This window comes from Fundulus heteroclitus, chromosome 19 (genome assembly GCF_011125445.2).
Source record: "Fundulus heteroclitus isolate FHET01 chromosome 19, MU-UCD_Fhet_4.1, whole genome shotgun sequence".
NCBI lineage: Eukaryota > Metazoa > Chordata > Actinopteri > Cyprinodontiformes > Fundulidae > Fundulus > Fundulus heteroclitus.
Window position 1 is genome coordinate 33662650 of NC_046379.1, and position 25460 is coordinate 33688109.

At 41.4% G+C, this 25460-nt stretch overlaps 1 long non-coding RNA gene across 1 annotated transcript; it reads left to right on the forward strand.

The window, feature by feature from the left end:
• The first annotated feature begins 16179 nt into the window (after nucleotides 1-16179).
• On the forward strand, nucleotides 16180-16698 carry LOC110367447. Its single transcript, XR_002427469.2, has 2 exons — nucleotides 16180-16292; nucleotides 16362-16698. It is a non-coding gene; the product is annotated as an uncharacterized LOC110367447 (long non-coding RNA).
• Nucleotides 16699-25460: the final 8762 nt, after the last annotated feature.

Here is a 25460-nt window from a genome sequence, read left to right on the forward strand (position 1 = left end):
AGCTCTTATTTAAATCAAGTTTTATCATTTAGATAAGTAATTCCTACATTCCAAATTTTTTATCATCATAATAAGTACACTATAAAACGTTGTTGTGTCAAACTAATAGCACACATAGATAACTCCATCTGGAGCATACTACAATTCTTACTTTGGGAAAATGTGCTTAAGTCTATTTTTTGAGAATTTTTTAAATCGTTATAATGGGTTTAAAATGAGCAAACCACAGTATACACATTGAAGTAGGGGTGGGCGATATGAAAAAAAACCTAATATCACGATTTTTTTGGGCTATATCATGATACACGATATATATAGTTGTGAAAATTTTTATTGATGTATGTAACTGATCATATCTTCTCTGGGTGCACCTGCATAACATTCCCGTGTGAAAGAAGCTCTCATGCTACAGATCCACTATTGTGTTTCCACATCCAAGGACACAGAGAGGAGTTAAATTAGATAAGAACTGGATCGTACCAGTGGGTGCACCCCGCCTTTCTTCGTTAACCCAGAATGTATAAAAGTTAGTGTTTTCTTTGATTCGTTTCCTGACTGTGTTAGGGGACAGAGACATTCAAACGCTCATGACTTTGAATTAAATAACTTAAAGACAAACGATGCATCATTTGTTTTCATGAGTGGTGTGCTTACTTATTTGATAATTATTAATATCCATTACAATATCACGAAATGTTCAAATAACCTTGAATAACAAATGTTTTTAGCCACATAGTGCCTAAAGTTGCATTGGTATATCTCATATTACACTGTCAATTTTCTTTGTTTGAAAAATTGATTGCAAAATAAAAATTAATTTAAAATGTTTTATTTTTATTTTATTTTAACCACAGCTGCACATAGAAGCTTTTCACAAATTACAATATTGTCACATTAAAGCTCTTTCATGGTCAACACTGGACCTTAAAAACAGAACATCTCAATGGCCAAAAGGAACATCAAGGAAAAATCTGACACAAAATAAACCTGAATTAAAAGGTGCTCTTTTGTGCTTAAGACATAAAAAATTGTAAATGTGACAATCCCAAAAACAGAAGCTTGTATAGTGACTATAAAATCAACTGACTAGTCGCAGCTACATATTCAGAGCATCTCAAAAATATTTCCGTTGCTCTTTAGGTACTAGGAAATTTTAAACAAACGTTTTTTTCTGTCATATGGGATTTAGCAAAAGAAGACACCAATTTCAACAGTTTTACGGCTGGTTTAATTAAAGTTCCCTTCGGTGTGTGTGTGTGTGTGTGTGTGTGTGTGTGTGTGTGTGTGTGTGTGTGTGTGTGTGTGTGTCTGTGGGGGGCGGGGTCGACACGCAGAGTTTACAAGAGTTGCACTTGATGACGTTTTAGGTGGTGGAACAAATTTGTGCTACTGCTACCTTTTGTGGCAATGGTGTTACGGCATGTTTTGCGAATTATCGCATTTTGCTCAACCTCCTTCTTGTGAAATCCAAACCACGGCTTGAAACATCCGCTGTCGCAATAGCGCTCCCTGTCTCGTCAACGCAGGTAAGCGTGCTCGTTGTTGTGTTTGCGCGCCAGAGCGCTTACTTGTATGGCAAGCGGAAGGGGCCAAATATCGTCCGTACAATAACGCGCAGTTCCAACCCGTATTTTACGCGAGCGCGTGTTTTTTACGTCACCGCGCATTTCCAGCCAGAACGCGCGGTGAAAAGCGCGCTCGCGTACAATACGTGTGGTGGCGTTAACGTTTGGTGGCGTTTTTTGCATATTATATTATTAGAAAGTTGTCTTTTATGTGCTCAGCCACTAGATTTAAAGGTGTTTTTGCATATTATATTATCAGGAGGTTGTCTTTTAAAGGTGTTTTACCCAATAAGAACACTGCAGCACCAGACACAACCAGGAGGTCCCTGATCGTTGGGGAAAGGCAGAAAGAAGATGCACCTTCCTTTCTGATCCTGTCTAAATCCTGCTTAGTTCAATAATAAAGTCTGATATTACACAAAACTCACTCTGCTTGTTCTCCCTACTTATGCCCTTGTTCTCCCTACTTATACCATCTGTGATGCTACATACATTTTGTTCAAGTTCACACTGCATTCCTTCGGTCTGCGCTTGCGGTGAGTCACGTTTCGTGCTAGAGTGAGGTGGTTGATGGGCACGGGTTCAATCCTCAAACCCCGAGCTGATTGTGCTCCCCAAGCTTGTGGCATACTGGTGCAGCTCAATCGGTCAGGGATTGAGGAAAAACTTTGCAGTTTGAAATACTGCAAGGTCTTGAGGAGGCCTATAATATGTGAACAATGACCCCCAAGTCTGAAAAAAAGAAAATCAATAATAAACGGCAGTACTGATACAACTTTACACCTTCAAGACTGTGAAGCCTGTCTGCTACACAGTCTTACGTTAGCTAAACAGATCAATGTCCAACGTGTACTGTATCTGACATACACTAAATATTTTATTTTAGCAGAAAAGGCTTTGGACGAAACTGTTCCTCGTGTTAGCCACTCTAGCACCAAGTACAGCGTATCAGGCTAGCCACACAAACATTTGCCAACAAACCACAGGAATTATCCACTGATTTCAAAAGTAACAGACAAAACGATGAATGCACAACTTACCCAGCCTTGCAAGAACAAGAGGCATCAGTTATCTTGTCCACATCTATTTTAATGCTGAGGGTGTGAGGGTCTGCCGTTTTCCTCATCGACCGATAGCATTTTGCTGTGACATGCACAACTTTGGAGGCATCGCGTGGCTCAAATACCTTTAACTCATCCAAAAATGATGACATGAACTTGTTAGTTCCTCTGTCCATTGTTGTAGATGATATTTTTTAAAAATCAGGCAGAAATGACGCACTAATCGAGTCGGGAATACTCCGCAAAGAATCAGTCCAAGTGGAAGACGCCATGTTTACATAGAAACTTCCATAGAATTAAAGAGCCGCGAGGCTTTGTTTGTGAGACTTCAGATTTTTTAGGTCAGTTGTGGGCGGAGCTTGGTAAGGTCCATTGTACGGGGGATGTTTTTTTTTCTAAAACCCAGTTAAACGTTTTCTCTAATGTAGGAATTAATTGGTGTTGCATAATTTTGTACCATTCTGTAGCGAATTCATCTGTCCCTGGGGACTTTCCCTTTTTGGTTCTCTTGACTGCTGATTGAATTTCCTTCTTTGTAATTTTGGTTATTAATTTCTTATTTTGTTCATAGTGATCGTTGGAAGATTGATCTTTTCCAGAAAGGCATCGATCTGGTGGTCACTGCTTGTCTATGGTTGGGTGTATAGTGTTTTATAGTATTTTTGAAAGCAGTTTTTGATCTCATCCGGATTAGTTTCTATTTCTTTTGTTACATTATTTCTTATTTTGTTTATAGTTCTGTTGGCTTGTTGTTTTCTTAACCAATATGATAGAAGTTTAAGGGATTTTCCAATTGCCTCATAGTATTGCTGTTTTATAAAGGTAAGCTTTTTTTGGATTTCCTGAGTATTTATTTCTTCCATTTCTTTTTTAGTTTTATAATGTTATGTTTGGTTTTGTCATCTTTGGGAGACTTTGCATGTTCTCTCTGTAATCTTTTCACTTCCTCTTCTAATTCCTCAATTTTTTTCTCTGATTCTCTTCTCATTTGAGGGTTATGGATATAATTTCACCCCTAATCACTGCTTTTAATGCACCCAGATTATAGGAGGAGTCACTTCCTCATTATCTTTATTTTCTAAATATAAGTTAATTTCATGTTTTAGTTTATCTTTAATTTCCGGTTTGTTCAAAATGTTTGAGTTCAGTCTCCACAAAGTGGACCTTCTCTTATTATTCAGATGGATTGAGATATAGATGGGCCTATGATCTGAGAGACAATTATGTCCCATTTCACAGCTGTCAACCCTAAAAAGATCTCCCTTGAAAATAAAGAAGTAATCTATGCGGGAGTAGACGTTGTGAGTAGTGTGAATAATCTGGACTATTTGGGTTTCTTTCTCTCCAAACGTCCACGAGTCCCACCTCACTCATTCAGGTATTTAATCTTTTGCTAATATTTTTTTGTGTCTGGTTTCCCGTTTGATGAATCAATTTTTGGATTTAGTGTGACATTAAAATCTCTGCCACATATCAAAATGCCCTGGCTTTTTGTTGTCATTATATCGACTATTTGTTTATAAAAAAGACCAGTCACTTCCAGGAGGAATATACACGTTGAGGAGAGTTATCACGGTTCCTTCTATTTTTCCAAATCTGCCTTCATTGTCGTTATATTCTGAAATGTGCTCATAATTTACAGCTTTGGATATGGGGGTCGCCACCCTCATATCCAAACTCTTCTCAGGAAGGTGGAAAATCTTCCACCTTCCTGATCCATGTGAAGAGAAGTAAACATGTTTAAATTCTCGTTTATTTAGTTTAACGTGTTCTGAGTCATTGAGGTGCATCTCTTGCAAAAAAGCAACTTGTATTTTATCTTTCTTTAATTTTAATAAGATTCTTTCCCTCTTAACTGGATTGAGTACTCCATTTATATTAAATGATGCTATTTTCAAAGATCCATTTTGCATCTATGTGATTCCCCCCTCCATCTCACTCAGAACTCTGGTGCATTTCCCCCTCCCCGCGAGAACCAGCAGGGAACAAATGATTAACATAATATGCTGGTGAAGATTCTCAGTCATCCAGGTCATGGTCATAAGAAAAAGTAAAAAACAAAGCAACTGGACTTGTTATCCGTAGTAGAAGACGTTTCGCTTCCTCTCCAGGAAGCTTTCTCAATTCAAAAAGTCTGGAGTAATGTGGAGTAACAAGCTTTATACCATTGCCAAACAAAGGCCTTGTAATGGCTTAGATAACATGCAAATTCAACTGAAACAGGTCCACCCCTTAGTAATGGGCGGTCGTTAAAGCCATTAAGCCAGCAGATTGGACCAGCAAACTGGTCCACTCCTCTGTAACGAGGAGTCGTTAGGGTTGTTATTGGCTTGGCTTAAAGGAACAATGTTTTGATCACCCGAATGAGGGTGAGAGTTAAGGTGATGATTGGTCGGAATTAATCCTATAGTGTGTATTGTAAGTTTTTGAGAGTTGGAACCTAAGGCCTCCTCCTCTGTTCAAGGTTAGTTTTTCTCTCTTAACGTAGATGGCTTCCGTCACATCCCTTTCAAACCATCTGTCTTCTTTGTCCAAAATGTTCACATTTTGGTCAAAAGAGTGTCCTTTGTCCTTTAGGTGTAGGTGGACAGCAGAGTCTTGTCCTGAGGAGGTAGCTCTCCTGTGTTGAGCCATGCGTCTGTGGAGAGGTTGTTTGGTTTCTCCAATATAAAGATCAGAACAATCCTCACTACACTGAACTGCATACACCACTCCGCTCATCTTAGGTTTGGGGGTTTTGTCCTTGGGATGCACCAGCCTCTGTCTGAGGGTCCTGTTTGGTTTGAAATGTACTGGGATTTTGTGTTTGGAGAAAATCCTCTTGAGACTCCAGCAACATATGGGATGACGATGTTTTTGCGTTTATTCTTCTCACATTATGTTCTGCAGCGGGTCTTTTGGATTTTCTTGCTGATTTGACAAAAGCCCAGTTAGGGTATCCACAGGTTTGGAGGGCATCTTTGATGTGTTTCTGTTCCTTCTGCTTCCCTTCTGTTTTAGTTGGGCCCGGTGTTGTAAGGTTCTGATGACAGAAAGTTTGTGCTCCAGTGGGTGGTGTGAGTCAAAAAGAAGATATTGGTCTGTGTGTGTGGGTTTCCTATACACTTCAATGTTGAGGTTTCCATCTCCTTTCATGTTCACCAAACAGTCGAGAAAAGGTAGCTTGTTGTCATTAGCATCCTCTCGAGTAAACTTGATGTTGTTGTCCACTGAGTTGATGTGTCTTGTGAAAGCTTCCACCTCTTTTAATTGGATTTTGACTAAGGTGTCATCCACATATCTAAACCAGTGGCTTGGTGGTGTTCCTCTGAAGGTTCCCAAAGCTCTCTTTTCCATTTCTTCCATGTAAAGATTGGCTACAATTGGTGACACTGGAGATCCCATTGCAGAACCATGCTTCTGATCGCTGAACTTGAAATATGTTGTAGAAAGACAAAGGTCCAGTAGGGTACAGATCTGGTCCGGAGTGAAATTTGTTCTGTTTTTTAGGTCACTATCTTGTTGAAGACGTTTCCTGACTGTTTCTACTGCCTCTGATGTAGGTATGCAAGTGAAAAGTGAAGTGACATCGAAAGACACCAGATTCCCCTGGTGCCATCTTTAAATGTTTGACTTTGTTTGCAAAGTCCTTGGAGTTTTCTATGTGATGTGGTGTGTTCCCCACCAGGGGGGCTAAAATACTAGCAAGCTGTTTAGCAATGTTATATGTTACTGTTGTGCAATTATACACTGTTAAAGTTATTTAATGTTTCATAAATAACTCTCTGTCTGTTAAGTATTGTCTGGTGATGATCAGCTCTTAAAGGTATACTATGCAACCGGGGTTGATTTTCCAGCGAGGCTCCCCCAAGAGGGCGAAAGTAAAAGTGCACTGTCGTAAAGATGCTCAGCTGTTCTGGTTCCTCCGTCAAGCCAGGCGCGGTTGTTTTGAGCTTAGCAGACAGGCGAACGCAACGAAAAGTGGAAAAAACGGCAGTACAAACAATGACTAACACAGTGAAGGTATGAACATCAAGCTTCTTGCAGCGCTATCTTGGCGAGGCGGCGGCGGCCGCCTCGCCAAGCCGCGACCGCCGCCGCCTCGCCAGTTTTATTATTATTATTTTTTTTTTTTTTTATGTTGGCGAGACGCTACCGCCACCGCCAAGCCGCAGCCGCCGCCGCCGCGGTAGCGTCTCGCCAACATAAAAAAAGATTATAATAATAATAATAATAATAATAATAAAACTCGATATGCTTGCATGTTTATTTGACGTTAAACTTTGCACCGCTTACCGGCTGAGCTATTATTATTTTTTTGGAATGTCGGCGAGGCGGTAGCGTGAGGGAAACCCTACAATGTTACTTACAATCGCATCAGCAGAAACGCGAGGTCCGCGTCAGCCTTGCAGCCTTCTATGTTCACCCGTGTACGACTCCTCTCTCTGTCCAGAGCCCTTTTCCTCTTTCTTGCCTGCTCCAACATGGGCTTTCGCTGTTTTCTCGCTGGTTCCGCCATGATAACTGCACAAATATCGCCACTGCGCTTCCAACGAGCACACCTTTCACTGCGGGCGTGTAGCAGTTCTCGCAGTAAAGCAAGACCGACTCTCGCGATGCACACGAGACTATTGAGCCTGTGACTGCGGGCCGACTGCTCCTGCAATTGCAAGTGCGGTATTTCCCCCACAGACCACCAGGGCGGCCGAGAAAACCTTAGTTCAACCTGAAATGACTCATTTAATCATCCAAAACGGTATGGAACATTTTAATTAACTGAAAAATGTTGCATAGTATGCCTTTAAGCTGATATCAAGACAACGGTTGAAAGGGATGAATTCGAGCACTAGCGATCTTTTAACAGCAAAACCTGCACACACATAGAATAAAGGAGTGACAGCTTCTTTTCAAGTTCAAGAATTTAATAACAGAAATAAAATGAACATCCAGAGAACATCACTATGTAATGCTGTTTACCTGAATTAACACGGTATTTCAATTAATAAATCCTCTCTACTAGGCTAGTGAAACTTAACTAAACTACTAATCAAAATGAAGATAAAAAGAAGCTAAGCTAAGGAACTATTTACATGCAAAACAAACAAAAGACAAACAAAAGTGGTTGATCATAATCAGAATACTTCAGTGAATCCTGGTTCACTGCAGATCTGATTAACAAAAGCATGGAATGGAGTTAAAAAACATCTGCCATGTATTTCAATCCATTCACAATGCAAAGCCCAAGTCAAACACAACATTATTTGTTAAAATAATATTCTGAGGACCGTTTTGTCCTGTAAAATCATTTAATTCAGAATCGCTTGCCTTTGTTTATGCGATTTTACCTCCGGCCGCTAGGGGTCGCTACAGCGATCGTCGCTAACCTGGTTAAAATCTATAGTTATCAAAATTGTCTTGAAAACCGGCATTAATATACCATATTGATGCGGGAATAAGGCTCATAACACCATCGGAGGATGGCGGCGCAGAAGAGTTACGCTTTATGCTTTAAAACAAACTCCTTCTGAACTGTCCGAAACCGGATGTTAGCAAGGCTAAAAGCATGTTGGCTAGCAAACGCTCTGCGCTAACATTGTACCAAATGCTAACAATGCTATATTGTTAGCCTTTTGTTCTAAAGCACCATGTGTACAAACGGCTTACAAAACTTTTCCTAATAAACCTTTTCTTCACCCTCAGACCGCTGCCCAAACCTCTGTCCTTTGTTTCGTGTCAGTTCGGTCCAGTTTTGGCCATTCACAGCGTTGAAGGAGGGAAGTTGTTAGCTAACGGGCTGGCGCTTGGCTCTTGGCAGGCTAGCGTTAGCCTTGCAGCAGCATGTGGCTAACGGCGTGGTCTGGATAGCTTGGAGGCCACGTTCTTTGACCGGGATGCAGTCCGATGAGCAGGGGTTTTCCTCAGAATTCCACAGCTTTCCACCCTGTCTGAGTTCGCTCCCCTGTATAGGCTGAGAAGAAATACACAGAGCTGTTTCGCAGGCAGGACCTTTGCTCCTGCATCTGATGGTGGAGTTAAGACAGCAACTTAGCTCTGTATTTGTGTGTGTTGTTCATCCGGATTCAGTCAGGTCCTCTGCTGAAGCAGGCAGTCGAATCTAGCAGACCCTGGATCAACGTGGCTGGTACAGGAAATCTTTCAGATGTTCCAGCAGATAAGGCCATATGGCCCCATGGTTCAGGCCTCCTCCCTTGTCCTGGAGAGGTGATCTGTGCAGCTGCTGAAGAGGTCTGGAAAAGTGGGGTGAAGAGATATCTTTGTCTGTGCTGTCTTATCTGTTAGGAGGGCTCACAGCTGACCTCCTGCTGGGAAAAAGGGCCGCCCAAGCCTTGAGAGTCTTGTGTTATGGGCAGAGTGGAATTCCTTTGTGACCCTTGGGACTTCCGGATCGGACCATCATCACAATGGCCACATAGCAAGAGCGCTCCTGGTTGAACCGGAGTAATTAGAGAAATTCCCCCCATAAAACCCAAGTAACCATATCAATATAATAACTTAAAAAGGGGGCAAGACCGTACCACTGTTCAGAATTCAATCTGAGATCAATTATTTTGATGATCCTGGCGGTAATATCACAAAAGTTACTGAATTAATGCTGCTGACAATGGGTCTGAGTGGTGTTCCTTCCTTGTGAATTTTTGGAAGTCCATATAAACATGGAATGTCTTCCACTGGATATAATCTATAATAAGATGGGCAGTTAATTACCTTGTCTTTTTCTAGTTGTTGTAGGTAGTCAGTGATTTTCTTTTTGTAGGAGTTGGTAGGATCCCTTTTCAAAGACTCATACGTGTTGGTGTCACTCAAAAGAGTGTGAATTTTGTCCTGGTAATCTGAAGTGTTGAGGACCACGGTGCATCTTCCTTTGTCTGCTGGTAATATGGTGATGCTTTGGTTAACATAATACACATAAAACTGAACACAATATGTCCGTGTAACTTCCTAGGTAGGGGTCTATTAACCTAACCCTGCTGATTCCCCACAAGGGGTTCGAAGGGAAAACTCCCCCTCCTCAGACCAGAGGGAGGGGCCCTTACCTGCCACAGTCGTGTGTTGGAAAAAAGGGAAAACGGGTCCCGATCAAACCAAATTATTCTATAATTAGTTTCTCCTACTAGATACGGATTTGGTTGAAGAAGTTTCACAATTCCTCCCGCCATCTTTGGTCTGGGGAAGATCAGCTAGGTTCCGGAGGGGGCCGCAGGTGTTCTTCTGAATGCTCGCAGCTGCACCTAGTAGCCGGGACCCCGGCCGGCTTTGAGTGTTCCTTTCGCCACTCTTCGGTCCACTCTCGTCCAGGACAGTTGCTGCACCTTCACCGGAGGTTTGATGGTTGACACGGTGAAGCCTCGTCTCTGCAGGTTCTCTGATGCCTCCTCTACCTATCGTAGGTTTTGGTTCCTTCCTTGTATCTAACGCGCAGCTTCGCGGGGAAGAGGGTCTGGAAGTGAATGTTATTTTCCTTCAATATTTTGCGGATCTCTGTATATTCTCTTCGTCTTTTAAGTATGAGAGGTGGATAGTCGTGGTCCAGGTTTATGTGATTTTCTTGCCATGCAAACCCCTTCATCTGCCAGGCTTTGTGGAGTATCATCTCTTTAGTTCTGAAGCTTAAATATTTGATTATGATGGAGCGCGGTGGCGCATCGGCTGGTGGCTGAGGTCCCACTGACTGATGAGCTCGTTCAATGTGCAGTTCAGGAGTGTCCTCATTTAACTCAAGACCTTGACGGAGTAGGGTTTCGACAAATGAGATCATGGTCTATTCCTTCTTGGATCCCTCTGCTACCCCATACATCCTTATGTTCTCACCTCTGGATCGACTCTCCAGATCCGTCACTTTGTCTTCCAGCTTAGCGTGTAGCTTTAGCATAGCCGTGATGACCTCCTCCGTGTTCAGGATCCCTTCTTCTGCCTTCTCCATACAACCCTCCACCTCCTTCTTGTGTTCATCTTGACAATTTATTATTTTATCATCTCGAATTGTTCTTTATTTTCTTAGCAAAAACCCTTTTAGTTCTCGCAGGATCAGCTCAGTGTCGGTCATTTTTTAGAGGCTGCTCCTCGTGGCTTGTTAGCTTCAACCCGTTAGCTGCTAGTTGTTGCTGCCTCTGTTCTCTCTACTCCACCTGACTTTAGTCGCTGTTTATTTCTCAAATTAGTGGTACGGTCTTGCCCCCTTTTTAAGTTATTATATTGATATGGTTACTTGGGTTTTATGGGGGGAATTTCTCTAATTACTCCGGTTCAACCAGGAGCGCTCTTGCTATGTGGCCATTGTGATGATGGTCCGATCCGGAAGTCCCAAAAAGTAATATTTTATTACCTGATCCTTTAAGAATGTCTCCTGCCTTGTGTTGTCTGAGTTTTTTAATACACCTTTAGGATGGTTCAATGCGGAAGTTCTTTGGAATGTTTGGACAATAAGTGTCCTCTTAGCCATCTATATGGAAGGCAAACAAACACATGCATTATGTTTGATCCCACAAAGTAAAACTATTGTTTTTAAACAACAATATTAAAAGTGGAGTCCCTAATCATTTCCATGAACTTCCAAGGTTTGTATTGTTCTTCTTTTTAAAAAATTGTGTAATTTTCAATTAGCAGTCCTTTCGGTTTTATGCACATTCAAGCTGAAACTGATTCACAAAACTACTTCCTGTCGCCTCCCTAGAGTACGCCCACTTCCTGAATATCAATCAATGAAGACCTGGTGGGGCTTTTAGGTGAGCAAACACTTCCTTGTACCTTCAGGCAATTCGTTTTTTCCGGAAAACCAAAACGAAAAACGGAAACTACTTCCGTTTTTCCATTTAAAATGAAAAACGTAAAAATGCAAAACAAAGCCGCTTTTCCTTTCCTGTCACCACAATTTAGAAACGAAAAAACTGAAAAACTTAATGAAAAAAAACGGCCCGTTTTTCGATTTTGCCAATTCCTTTTTCCATTTTCTTCTTCAGATTGAAAGACGAAGACGGTTTAAAGGCATACTATGCAACATTTTTCAGTTAATTAATGTGTTCCATACCGTTTTGGATGATTAAATGAGTCATTTCAGGTCGAACAAAGGTTTTCTCGGCCGCCCTGGGGGTGTGTGGGGGAAATACCGCACTTGCAATGGTGTACCGCGCACGTGACGTCACCGTCTCAAGAGCAACGCCCCTTTTGCCGCTTAGGTAGGACATACAGGTAGAGAACGCCCGTAGCAACCAGCTATTACACGCACAACAGAACCAGCGATATAACCGACTTTGCAGCCGTTAAACTTTCCCAAGACGATGTCCCAGGCGCACGGATTACTGGTCGCACTGTCGAAGAACACACCAACCTTCAGCTCAAACGATGGCTTGAGTGTCGAGGGCTTAAAAAAACCGGAAAACGGGCCGAGTTCATCGAACGGTAAGCTTTGTTTTCTTTTTTCCTGCGCGGCGGTCATGGCGTCATCGGCCGTTTTTTTGTTTGTAATCACTGTCCAGGGATCGGTATATGTTTAATGTTTGTCTTATTTGAAATGTTTTTGAGTAAGCTATCAAGTTAGCGCCTGCTACCATGATAGCCTATATGCTATCATGGTAGCAGGCGCTTAATTATTAACATGTCGGCCACCAAAATACTCTTACCTGTTCACTACTTGATGTCGCTGGAATTGGGTCAGGATGTTCTTCGGTTGGGCCCTTTCCTCCAACAAAATGCTTGCTACATATGTAGGTGAATTTGGTAACTTTTTCCGGGTTGAACTGTTGTGTAGGCTGACCGCACCAGTGTACCCAGCGCACACATTTCTCCTTGGCAGTCTTGAAGAAAACATCCTTCATATGCGGCCGATCAGCGTACCTCGAGTCGCTGTTGCACGTTCCATAGCAACAATGTTTAAAAACCATGGTTTTAGATTTGGAAAAAGCAGTCGTTTACCGAGTAAAACCAAGGGTAACGCACGTCTCTTTTACAGCGAAACAGCGGCGGACTATGCAAGCTTGCCCTACTGCGTATCACGTGATGTGACGTCATTGTGACGTTACGTTTCTAAAAATAGCTCGCTCGCGGTACGCCATTGCAAGAGCTCACTGCCCGCACACACAGAAGTCTCGCTTTACGGCGAGAACTGTGTTTTTGCCCTGCCATTCACTATATGCACGCGCGAAAGCAACAACAAAGAACCGCGTGTTAACGTCAAATAAACATGCAAGCATATCGAGTTTTATTCTTCTTCTTCTTATTATTATTATTTTTTTTATGTTGGCGAGACGCTACCGCCGCGGCGAGGCGGCGGCGGCTGCGGAGGCTGCGGCTTGGCGAGGCGGCGGCCGTGGCTTGGCGAGGCGGCCGCCGCGCAGATAGCGCTGCGGGAAGCTTGATGTTCATACCTTCACTGTGTTAGTCATTGTTTGTACTGCCGTATTTTCCACTTTTCGTTGCGTTCACCTGTCTGCTAAGCTCAAAACAACCGCGCCTGGCTTGATGGAGAAACCAGAACAGCTGAGCATCTTTACGACAGTGCACTTTTACTTTCGCCCTCTGGGGGGAGCCTCGCTGGAAAATCAACCCCGGTTGCATAGTATACCTGTAACGGCTGGCCCGGAAGTGCAGGAAAATATTTCAAAATAAAAGCCTAGATGTACGCGTAACATAATGCAAGCCTGAAAAAAAAAATAATGAAGCGGAGAGATGTCTTTTGAATAAAAAGTTGCAACATGATAGTTTATCGTAAAGACGTGAGCTTTCTTACGTTATTGTGTGATATATTGTTTGGGGGGGGGGGGGTAATGTCTGGGCAGGATGAAGGTTGAGATGAAAACCTGTTGCTGTTAAATGTGACAACAAAGATTATGAAATGTAAAAATCTAAAATAGCATGAGTATGGGGAAAACTCAGCAGAAGGATTATGCGTAATGACGTACCCACTGCATGCTTTAAGTGCTGCGGCACTTTGATGAAGCAGCGGCGCCCGTTTCTGAGTGACGTCACGTTCAGAAACGAAAATGATTAATATGACAAGCTGCCACATCAACTCCCCCCCCCCACACACACACACACACACACACACCTCCCACCCGTCAAATCAAGACTGTTAAGATCAGATAATGTCCTTTCTCATTCACCCCAGCTTGTATCTTCTCCATAGTGAAGGTACACACCTGCAACTTACAGATGAACTTATTTTTAATCAGCTGAATGTTTAAAATGACATCCCTGTCAGCAGTATAACGTCACCTTGTGGGGATTTGGTATAAGCAGTTGTAAGTAAATAGTGTAACTCTTCAATAAAATATTAACCACTTGGTCTCATATAAATACGTGAAATAACCACAAATCTGCAACATTTCAAGCCAAAATGAATATAAAAAATTCTTAGTATCTTAAGGGAAATTTAAATATGTAAAAAAAAGCTGCTGGCAGGAAGGATCTTCAGGAGCTATCATCTTAAAGAACATGAAGAAGTCCCTTTCTCTGTTGATTCTTCAATGTGTTTTGGAGAGGAGGAAGTTATCCATCATCTTCGGCAGCTTATGCAGCATTCTTTTCTGGACAATCAGTTCAGCGGTTCCGGTAGAGGATCCTCAGCACAGGCCCAGCTTTCTGGATCGTTTTTTTCAGCAAATGAGCAAAGTATTGCACTTTCTAAAACAGACTTAGAAAAGATGGGCAATGCATCTTATTTAGCTGTTGGTTAGATTGGATCTCAGTTTACTTATGAATAAGAATATCCACGTATAGGATATTCAATAAGGGTGATTGTAACACTTGTTTAGTAAAAATGTAATAAATTTCCATCGAGGAGAGAGGAAGCACTGAGGAACTCCTGTGGAAGCCGCTTAGATGCTACAAACTAGATGCTTTTCTAGTCCAGAGAGGGAACGGTTTCACTTTTTATTTAGCATCTTTTGTATGACAAATAGGAAATATATGAGGCACTCTATCCTCGTGGCAGTAGAGGAGACCGGGGGTAGTTGTCACACGGGTAAGTTGTCAATTATCTTCTCCATCAGAGGGTGCAACCAAAAAGTGGAATACTAGTTTTCTTCCTTTGCATGGTCAGGTCACACGGACTGAGTGAGAAGAGGACAAGACATTGTAAGTTGAAATGAGCACCAATTGACCATTTTCCACTACCAAAAGTAAAAAAATTAAAAATATTAACTATATTTTTTTAAATTACCTTCATTCAGATACAAATTCTAGCAGTTATACATATGGACTTGTTAAAGAAGATATTAAGGCATCCGGTCATACGTCAGTCATTGTTCAGGGAGAGTCGTCTGCATTGTCCATGGCTTTGCAGCAATCCCTCATACTGAGCAAGCATGAAGCGACAGTGGAGAGGAAAACTCCCCATTAACGGGAAGGAAAAACCTCCTGCAGAACCAGAACCAGGCTCAGTGTGAAGAGTCATCTGCCTCCCCCAACTGGGGGTTAGAGAAGACAGAGCAGAGACACAACAAGACAGACAAAAAAGCACAGAAGCACACATTGATCCAGTAATCTGTCTTCCCTGGATGATGTCACAGCTAACAGAACGCCAGACTAGGTGTACCTTCAATGAAGAAAAAAGAGAAAGAGCAAAAAGTTAAAAGCTGTAATCACAACAGTCATGCAAAACTGGAGAACAGTAGACTGGAGGAAATCAGTAGAGTGAGAAAAATAGGCCCTGATGTCCTCCAGTAGCCTAAGCCTATAGCAGCATAACTATAGAGGTAGCTCAGGGTAACATGGGCCACTCTAACTATAAGCTTAATCAAAAAGGAAAGTTTTAAGATTAGTCTTAAAAGTAGCATTAGCAAAAAAAGCTAGCATTAGCAAACATGGTCATTTGGGCCAACTTGTCACAGTCATTTTGGGGCAAGTTGTCACATGTAACAACTTTTCAAAAATAATTTAAATCAATACATCCTAATAAATATTTTACATTATTTTTACAGAAAAAACAGCAACTTAAAAGAGAGGACAAAGTGAGAAGATTGTCAGGAGTTATAAAAGCAAAACAGAGCATGGCCGTGCAGCACCTGACGTGATGCTGAGGGCAGTCAGGCAGGTGACCCTAGGTCACAAGTCAAACAGGAGTACAGCGAAGGACTTTAATGTCAATTACCGGTCATTTGGGGTGATACTGTAAAAACATTCACACCAGCGAAAATTCAGGGTCAGACAGCTATCAATCAATGTTTCATAATATTTCATTTTATTTCATGTTATTTCATATGATGCATGTGCTCCTGGCAATTCAATCTACATAAACTATGCCAAAACTGCAATTCAGATGAGGAGTCTGACTCGTGAGATTTTCGTTTGTTTGTATTTTAAGTGTCAGTTTCGTAATGCATGTTGCATATTATTATTTCATAAATAGTAAAAGTTAGTTATCGTCATTTATTCAATTAACATTAAAATTCATTTTGCCCTTTTTTTATTGGTCATATAGTGCGACAACTTACCCTTTGGAGGGGCAACTTGTCACATGGTGACAATCTCCATTAGATCGCTTATAACTCTGCACAGAAATAAGATATGATAAATACCAGTGTCAGGTTGCTGCGGCGGCTCTCTCCCTCTCACAGGCGGCTGACGACTGTGTGGTGCTGAGCGCAGGTGTTCTACATCAGCGCGACTGCGTAGACGGCTTTAAAAGGAAGCGGCTGACTGCACCTCTTCGCCAGAGTATTAGCCATACGTGGTAGGAACTCACGGCCAGCGTTTTTCTAACGTCAATCCTCTTGACTGAAGAGTCTGTTTTGTGTCTCAGCTGGACAGCGCTTTGCAGATCCCTCGTGAACTATCCAGTTCTGAAACCGAGCTGACATCCCCCTGTCCAGATCCCAGCAGGGCCGAGCGTGTCTCTCCCAGATCCGCCCTCCTGCCGAAAAGTAAACCGAAAATGTCGCCGCCTCCTGCATCTAACCGGCGCGCCGACCAGCAGCTAGCCATCAGCACCGATCCGCAGTCCGATCACCGGAACCCTGCCAGCCCCCCATCCTCCCTCTCTCTGTTCCAGAGCTTCAGTGTGTCCCTGCGTGTTCGGCGGCTCCAAAGGAACTCCCGCGATCGTTTCCTGTTTAATTAAATAAACTTTGTAAACCGTCCTCCTGCCTACTCTGTGTATTCTGCATGTGGGTCAAAAGACTAGGAACCATGACAACCAGAATACAAAATATATACCTTTGCTAAGACTTTGCTCTTTCATCTGGTACATATGTGTCTTATATATGGTGTTTTGATTCCAATATTTATGTATGAGTATAAAAAGTGTGACAACCAGGGGTCCGTTTTTCGTACGTTGCTTAAAACATCCAAGATGATTTCCTCCGGCTAATCCTGATCCGGCTAATTGGGTTCTTTGAACACACCTGTTGTTTATGATTAGTATGGTTGGATTGGGTTATCTGAGACAACTGCGCGTTCATGCGTTTGTTTAAAAGGGGAAATGTGTCGATAGTAGAAACAATGATCAGCAACGCTGCTATAGACCCTTTTCACATGACGTCACTCAACTTCCGTTTTGAAGCGGAGCAGGGTATCTTTACTTCCGGCTACATGCTTTTACATAGAAAATTCGGGAGGTGAAGACGTGTTTCACTGATAATCAGCGCGATTTCATAAGGTAAGCCTGAGACCACAATGTGTCGCATTGACTATCTTTATTTTCCTTAGTATTGGTAGCGATCATCGCTGTTATATAGATGCTTTGATCGGGACAGTAACATGTAGATCAAAGCTAACATACAGCAGCTTGTTAGCTTACCTTACCAAACTTTTACCTATCAGTAATCAGCGTGATTTCATTAAGTAAGACTGAGAGCACAATATTAAACGTGTCTTATTGACTATCTTTATTTTCCTTAGTATTTGTAGCGATCATTGCTGTTATACAGATGCTTTGATCGGGACAGTAACATGAAGATCAAAGCTAACATGCAGCAGCTTGTTAGCTTACTTTACCTGTCATTAATCTGATGTAGATGTTATAAAATTATTACTGTAGCTTTGCTATTATAGAAATAAATCTTGTTCACTGAGTGAAAAAAAGAGGCATTTATCTGCTACATTGTTCCCCTTACTTGATTATGGTGACGTGTTATATATATTTGCAGTCACTGAATTAAAAAGATCTTATTCCATTTGAATCTTTTTGTTCATTCCCAAAAAAAATTACCGTGGGTCTATTGGACAGTACTTCTGTTTCTGAATTTTCTGTGTATTATAATGAATTTTCTTCATAATATTATTTGCACTTATATTAATGCACTTTTTTTTTGTTTTTTGTGCAAAATACTGTATATTTTAAGTAGAAGCCTGAAATTGTTTTTATTATACTATATTAGTAATGACATGTGCTGCTGACCTCTTAGTCAGATCAATCTTTAAAAAAAGAGATCTTAGTCTCAATGGGAGTTTATCTTGTTAAATAAAGGTTTTAAAAAGTATTATAATTAATCTATTTTTTCTCCCCTTGTGTCCATCTCTCAGCAGCATCATATCCACCAAGCATGGCACAATCACAGAGAAACCGCTACTGCAGTGTCCCACAGTGTTCGAACAACAAAAAAAACTTTCCATATCTCAGTTTTCACGACTTCCCGGCTGATGCTGAGACTGGAGCCCGTTGGGTGACGGCAATAAGAAGAGACGAGGGGCCAAATTTTAAAATCCTTCGCGGCAGCACTTACGCCTGCAGTCAGCACTTCTCTTCCGAGGACACCTATGTTTCTGCAAGTGGTCTTTAACAAATTAAACTCCATCTTTCTTTCTTAAAGATAATTGAGTTATAAGTTTATTTAGCTATTCCCAAGATAATTTCAGTGGCTCACCACGTAAATTTTTATTAGAGCTGTCAAAAACAATTTGTTAATGAAAGGAAATGAATCTGAAAAATGAATTTCTGCACATACAAATGGTTTTTAAAAATACTCACCTGTACACTGTGATCGCACACTGTCTCTTTCTCCTGCATTGTTTACATTTCAATTGTTTACTGTTAAATCACTGCTGTAATTTACTGTAATTCTCAAGCTGTATGCAAACGGAATTTCGTTCTGTACGCACTCTGTGCATACATAATGACAAATAAAGTTGTCTAAGTCTAATTGTCAAGATTTGTCTATGGATGAACCCAGAACCACACACACGGGACTTAAAATGAAAGTCTTTATTGAAGGTTTGATGGGATGGAGGGTGATGTAACCAGCGAGGTAGAACTGCACGGGAACAGGGTGATGGTGTTGGCAGGAGCTGATGGCCCAGAGAGAGACTTCTTGGAACCAGGAACCCACCAGAGCTCGGCAGCAGGCTCTTCTGTAAGGCAGAGGGGAACTGGAGCAAGGCAGCAGGATAAACAGGACAGGTAAAAGGTAAAATGGACAGAGCTGCTATGAAGTATTTATGTAATAAATAACTAAAATATATGAAGTGTGATGTCTGAAGTTTTTTAAAATCCATGTTTTTTTGGTCAGTTCCTGAAAAATAACAGTATAGGACACAAGGGGTTTGCCCCGACAGCAGCATAATCCATAAATACTATAATGAACTGATTATTAGTGTGCATGCAGTGTGCATTCAACATTATTGACAGCGTCTTTCTCAGTCTATGATGTCCTAAACTATCACAGTTTTAACAGGAATGGGCAGAATTATTTTATTAATTGAGGCTCCAAATCTACTGACGAGACTGAGAAACACACTGAACCCACAGAGGAATTATGAGGGATACTGCAAAAGTCTGCAACCTCAGTAAAATACTACACAAAAAAAAAAAAACGGGAGGGAATGAGGCTCCTCATTTTTATTCATAGAGCTGTGACCAAGTGGCCAACAGCATTGACACTGTTCCAAAACAAAGTATGAAAAGGCTCAACATTATACATCAACTATATCCCTGCTGTGACTCATTGGCTAAAAGCTGTGAAACAGAATAGCTGATACAGCAATAAAGCTAGCGTAGCAATATAATGGAGAAATAGAAAACTAATAAATGACAAAAGTCCTGTTGGTAGCATAGCTACCATTATCCTAGCATCTATGCTAACAACAGAGCTAAGAAGACAAAGCTCTTACCTTCATAATCAAAAAGGTATTGTTCCACAAAGAACTTGTCATCTTTGTCGAGTCTGGAGGCTGGTGTGGCCGAAAGCTTTTGTGCCAGTCTGTGCACGTCTCCCAAACGAAATTTGGGTAGATTGGTGAGGGACTGTGTGAAATCCCTATGTAAAAACACTGCTCGCGGAGAAAGCGGAAGTAAAGATACCCTGCTTCACCGCAGAACGGAAGTTGCATGACGTCACTGTGAAAAGGGTCTATAGCAGGGGTCGGGAACGTATGGCTCGCGAGCCAGTTATGGCTCTTTTGATAATTTCATCAGGCTCGCAGATAAAACTAAATATCACCGCTATTGTTTTCATCCGGGTTTTTCGCGCATGCGCGCCGGACTGGAACGCAGAAGGCGGGCGCAAAGGAAACGACAAGTTCTCGACGTATTTTTCTTCTTTAGATAACGTATCACAAGATCGTTTTAAGAGTAAGTTGATGGTTGATATCGCGACATAGGCACCAGAAACCCCCGCAACCCCATGAGGGATTAAGCGGGTCGGAAAATGGATGGATGTTCACGGACACAGACCGCTCATCAGCAGAGAGGAAGACCCGCACGATAGGTTAAAAAAAATTTTTCACAAAGGATTATTTCGGTGTTTTTGTCTTATTAAAATGGGTGAAGGTGTCAGCAACGTTGCAGCGGAAACACAGAAGTACAAGCGCGCGTAAACCAGGGCGTAATGCAGCCGCCGGGAGAAGCAGAGCCGCAGACTGCAGCAGCCTGCTGCAGTCTGCGGCTCTGCTTCTCCCGGCCCCGTCTAGCGATCGCCAACTCCCCTCCGTCGCTATTTCAGTAGAACAATGACCAGTGCAAAATTAAGTTGAATTTACCGGAGATGAAGTGTAGACTGCACATTCTGTCGGGGTGTGATGGCTCCCCCAGTCGACTGGGATCGTGTGCCTGGGTCCTTCTTCATTGAAAATATCCATTTATTTTGTCTTTGTTCGTCCTTCGGTAAACGAAAGAAACGTACATCCAACGAATTGGAATGCCTCTGTGTGCAACCGGGAGCACAACAAGTCGTAGGCACTGTTTACATTTCGAAAATAAACTAACTAAAAGCACGCTCTAATTCACCCGTTTTGTAATGATAGAATGCGAGAACAGTCCTGTGTTTGCCTACAAGCGGGACCCGGAAGTAGCGCGGACGTCGTGACGCGTGACGTCACACGGCTCTTACTGAAATAAATTTCCAAATTTTTTGCTTTCATGGCTCTCTGAGTCAAAAAGGTTCCCGACCCCTGGTCTATAGGCTGTTCAGCATGGCCAAAGAACGCCCACAGTTTTTCTCCCAAGCAGAACACGAGCTTTTAATGGAAGGTTATGCCGAATTTGAGTCATTAATTAAAACGACATATTCTACAAAATGGTAGCCTTTAATCATTATACTGTAATACTGTATTTTAAAAAGCAACTTCTTCCTCTTTTTTAAAAGCCACTGTTGAATGATGTGTTTGTCTGTTTATAACAGCCACCAAAAAGAAGGCTGGGGGAAAAAAACGGGTTATTTTTACTTTTGTTGCATCATGAGGCATGTTTCACCCTTTTTTTTTTTTTTTTTTAACAAAATGACACACAGTGCCATCCCTTTCCTATATAAACGGATGGCAATAAAACACACAATAATGTAACGGAAAACAAAGCCGTTTTTCCTTTCTTGTCAACACAATTTAGAAACGAAAAAACAGAAAAACTTTGATATTTTTTTTGTTATTTTATATCGGAGCCTCCACGGGACCCACTAGAACATGGGGACAAGTACAAGTGAAGTACAAGAATATTCTACAAAATGGTAGCCTTTAATTATTATACTTTATTTTAAAAAGGCCCTTGTTATGTCAAGAGATCCAAATTTCGGTGTCATTCCTTAGACTCTGGAAGTAAAGAACACGTGCAAACTGGGATTTTTAACAAAAAATTATTTATCTATAAAAAAATGAAGTTCTTCCTTTTCCAAGTCATACACAGTTTAAACGGTCAAACTGTATTGCTCCGTGTCTAGATCCTTGTCTAGATAATCCATCCATATTTTTTTCTAATAGGGCTTGGGCGTCATGACGTATTACTTTGTGTGGCCGCCATATTGAATGCCCCGCCACCGCTACTCAGACTACTGCCTATGACTACCGCGTACTGTACTCCCTCTCTCACCCGTGTTTTAATTTGATTAATTTTACCTTAACTTGATTTCAACCATGGTAAACCGTTGCTGTGTTGTGGGCTGTAGCAGCGCAACACATGATCGCCATGGAAAAAACATAGAAAATGGGTTAACTTTCCACCGCTTTCCTACCTGGAGGCGAAACCACGGAGAACAAGTGTCAGAGATAACAGAGTCGTCGGCTCGCTTGGATCGCGGCTTTAAGACTACCGATCATAACTTTCCACAGTATCCCGATGTCAATGAGAGTATGTTCCCTGCATTTTCATTCTGGTAAGTTAAAGATGCACGGTTTTATTTTATAGCCTACATTGTTTCTTTCCTTCAGCCGCAACACCACATACAAGCACATAAATACTAAAACGGCAGCGGGAAAAGGCTCAAATATGTGAGAAACCCGGAGGGCTTAGGGAGGGTTGGCAGTTAACGTTACTAACTACACCTTTGAAACACATAGCAGCTAGTTAAAAGTACATTACATGCATGAGTGAGTGGTTGTTAGCACTTACGGTTAGCAGGTGCCAGAGCCCGTCTGAGCACAGTTTACCTTTGTATGAATTACTGTGTTCCCACTGTTTACTGGCTTTATGATCAGCAGCTCCTGAACCCATTCATTCATAAACTGCACATGAGACTCCAAGGATTTGTAGCTTTTGGAAGTGTTCTGAAGTATAGGCGCTCACACCACAAACTAGGTAGCCGAAGACGTCTGATATGCAAAACAGTGGCAACAAGTCGTTGTCGGCGCTCCATAATAATGCTGATTTTGTCAACATACCGGTCCCCGGCTTCTCTATTTAATGTGTCCCGGTAAATTTCAGATCCTTTTCGGGATTTTAACATCTTTTTTCTATCTATTCTTTCTCAACTCTACTTCTACGTCTCTTCGTTCAACAACGTTATGTCAGAGGTATTTTAACGTTGCGTTGCCATCAACATGGCCGCCACGTCCCACAATGCAACGCGGATCCCAAGCCCTATACAATATACGGCTCGAGAGGAAGCAAGCTTTTCAAAGTAAAACTAAACTTCACAATAAAATGGCCTGAACAAATCTTCTTATTTAATATGATAAAAATAAAAAGCAAACCATCATACAAATAACTTAAATATTTTCTATTTATGGCTCTAACACAACTTTTTCCTCTTTAAAAGCCACTGTTAAATGATGTGCTTGTCTGTTTATAACAGCCACCAAGCGAAATCTCTCTACAATTACACTGTCGCGCTGCGCTGAAGGATCCTGTCTATTGCGCAATACGCGATTCATTCGAAAAACTCTGCAAATTATTATTGCACCTTCCGCAAAAGGTTGCTGTTGTAAAAATGGACATGGCTACGACAGACTTCCCTATTTCGTCCGCTTATAAAGCTGCGATCTAATCCTGTTTACATGAAATAAGCCTGCTCGCGAGCAGGCTCAAGCTTGCGCACATGTTGCTATGACAGCAAGTGCAGGATGACTGTCGAAGAACCAAACGATCCAAGTTCATGCCAAATCGTCAACAATCAAATCCAGCTAACTGAGTTAGCGACGTACGAAGAACGGACCCCAGGGCTGGTTGTCACACTTTTTACACTCATCCATTAATATTGGAATCAAAACACCATATATAAAAAACATATGTACCAGATGAAAGAGCAAAGTCTCAGGTATATATTTTGTATTCTGGTATTTTTCATATCTTATTTCAGTGCAGAGTTATAAGCGATCTAATGGAGATTGTCACCATATGACAAGTTGCCCCTCCAAAGGGTGAGTTGTCACACAATATGGGGTAAGATGTCACACAGGGTTTTGCGACCAATAAAAAAAGGGCAAAATGAATTTTGTTGTTATTTTTTAATGTTAAGTTAATAAATGACAATAACTCACTTTTACTATTTATGAAATAATAATATGCAACATGCATTACGAAACTGACACTTAAACTTTGAATACAAACAAAAGAAAAGTTGCAATTTTGTCATATCTTATGTAGATTGAATTGCCAGGAGCACATGCATCATATGAAATAACATGAAATAAAATGAAATATTATGAAACTTTGATTCATAGCCACCTGACCCTGAATTTCCGCTGGTGTGAATGATTTACGGTATCACCCCAAAGTACGGTAATTGACATTAAAGTCCTTCGCTGTACTCCTGTTCGACTTGTGACCTAGGGTCACCTGCCTGACTGCCCTCAGCATCACGTCAGGTGCTGCACGGCCATGCTCTGTTATGCTTTTATAACTCTTGACAATCTTCTCATTTTGTCCTCTCTTTTAAATTGCTCTTTTTTTTGTAAAAATAATGTAAAATTTTTATTAGGTTGTATTGACTTAAATTATTTTTGAAAAGTTGTTATATGTGACAACTTGCCTCAAAATGACCATGTTTGCTGATGCTAGCTGTTTTTGCTAATGCTACTAATCTTAAAACTTTCCTTTTTGACAAAGCTTCTAGTCAGAGTGGCTCATGTTACCCTCAGGGTAACATGGGTAACATGAGTAACATGAGATCAGACAATGTCTTTTCTCATTCACTGAATGAGAAAAGACATTATCTGATCTTGATTAGACGGAGGGGGGGGGGGGTGATGTGGCAGCTTGTCATATTAATTATTTTCACTTCTGAACGTGACGTCACTCAGAAACGGGCGCCGCTGCACTTAAAGCATGCAGTGGGTACGTCATTACACATAATCCCTATACTCATGCTGTTTTAGATTTTTACATTTCATAATCTTCGTTGTCCCATTTAACAACAACAGGTTTTCATCATCCTGCCCAGACATTACCCCCCCAACAATATAACACACAATAACGTAATAAAGCTCATGTCTTTACGATAAACTATCATGTTGCAATGTAAAAAGGCCCTCTTTTTATTCAAACGACATCTCTACGCTTCATTATTTTTTCTTCAGGCTTGCATTATGTTACGCGTACATCTAGGCTTTTATTTTGAAATATTTTCCTGCACTTCTGGGCCAGCCGTGAAATCGTCTTTGTCTTTCAATCTGAAGAAGAAAATAGAAAAAGGAATTGGAGAAATTGAAAAACGGGCCGTTTTTTTCATTATGTTTTTCTGCTTTTTCGTTTCTAAATTGTGTTGACAAGACAGGAAAAGCGGCTTTGTTTTTCATTTTTCCGTTTTTGATTTTAAATGGAAAAACGGAAGTAGTTTCCGGTTTTCCATTTTGGTTTTCCGGAAAAAAAAAAATTGCCTGAAGGTACACGGACCCCTGTAAACTACTCCCCACAGAGAAAAGGTCAGACCACTTCTGACCAGACACTCACTTCTTACAGACTTCCACTGCGTCTTCACCTTCCTCCTTCCTGAGACAAAGGAGGAGGGAGGCTGGCCTGAACCATGAGGCCTCACGGGCCCAAAAGCCCACAAGCTGCACAGAATGTTCTGTGAAACTCATCTGCCTGCTTCAATGGAGTGACAAGAGGGAAAGAGGGGAAATTCTCGTCCTCTGCGGAGCGGAGGACATGAATCCAGAGATTTATCACCCAGATCGAAGCTAAATTGCACTCTGACTTCTGTGCAAACCAGCCGCAAAGTTACAGAATGCCGAAACAGCTTTGTTTATTTTTGTCAGC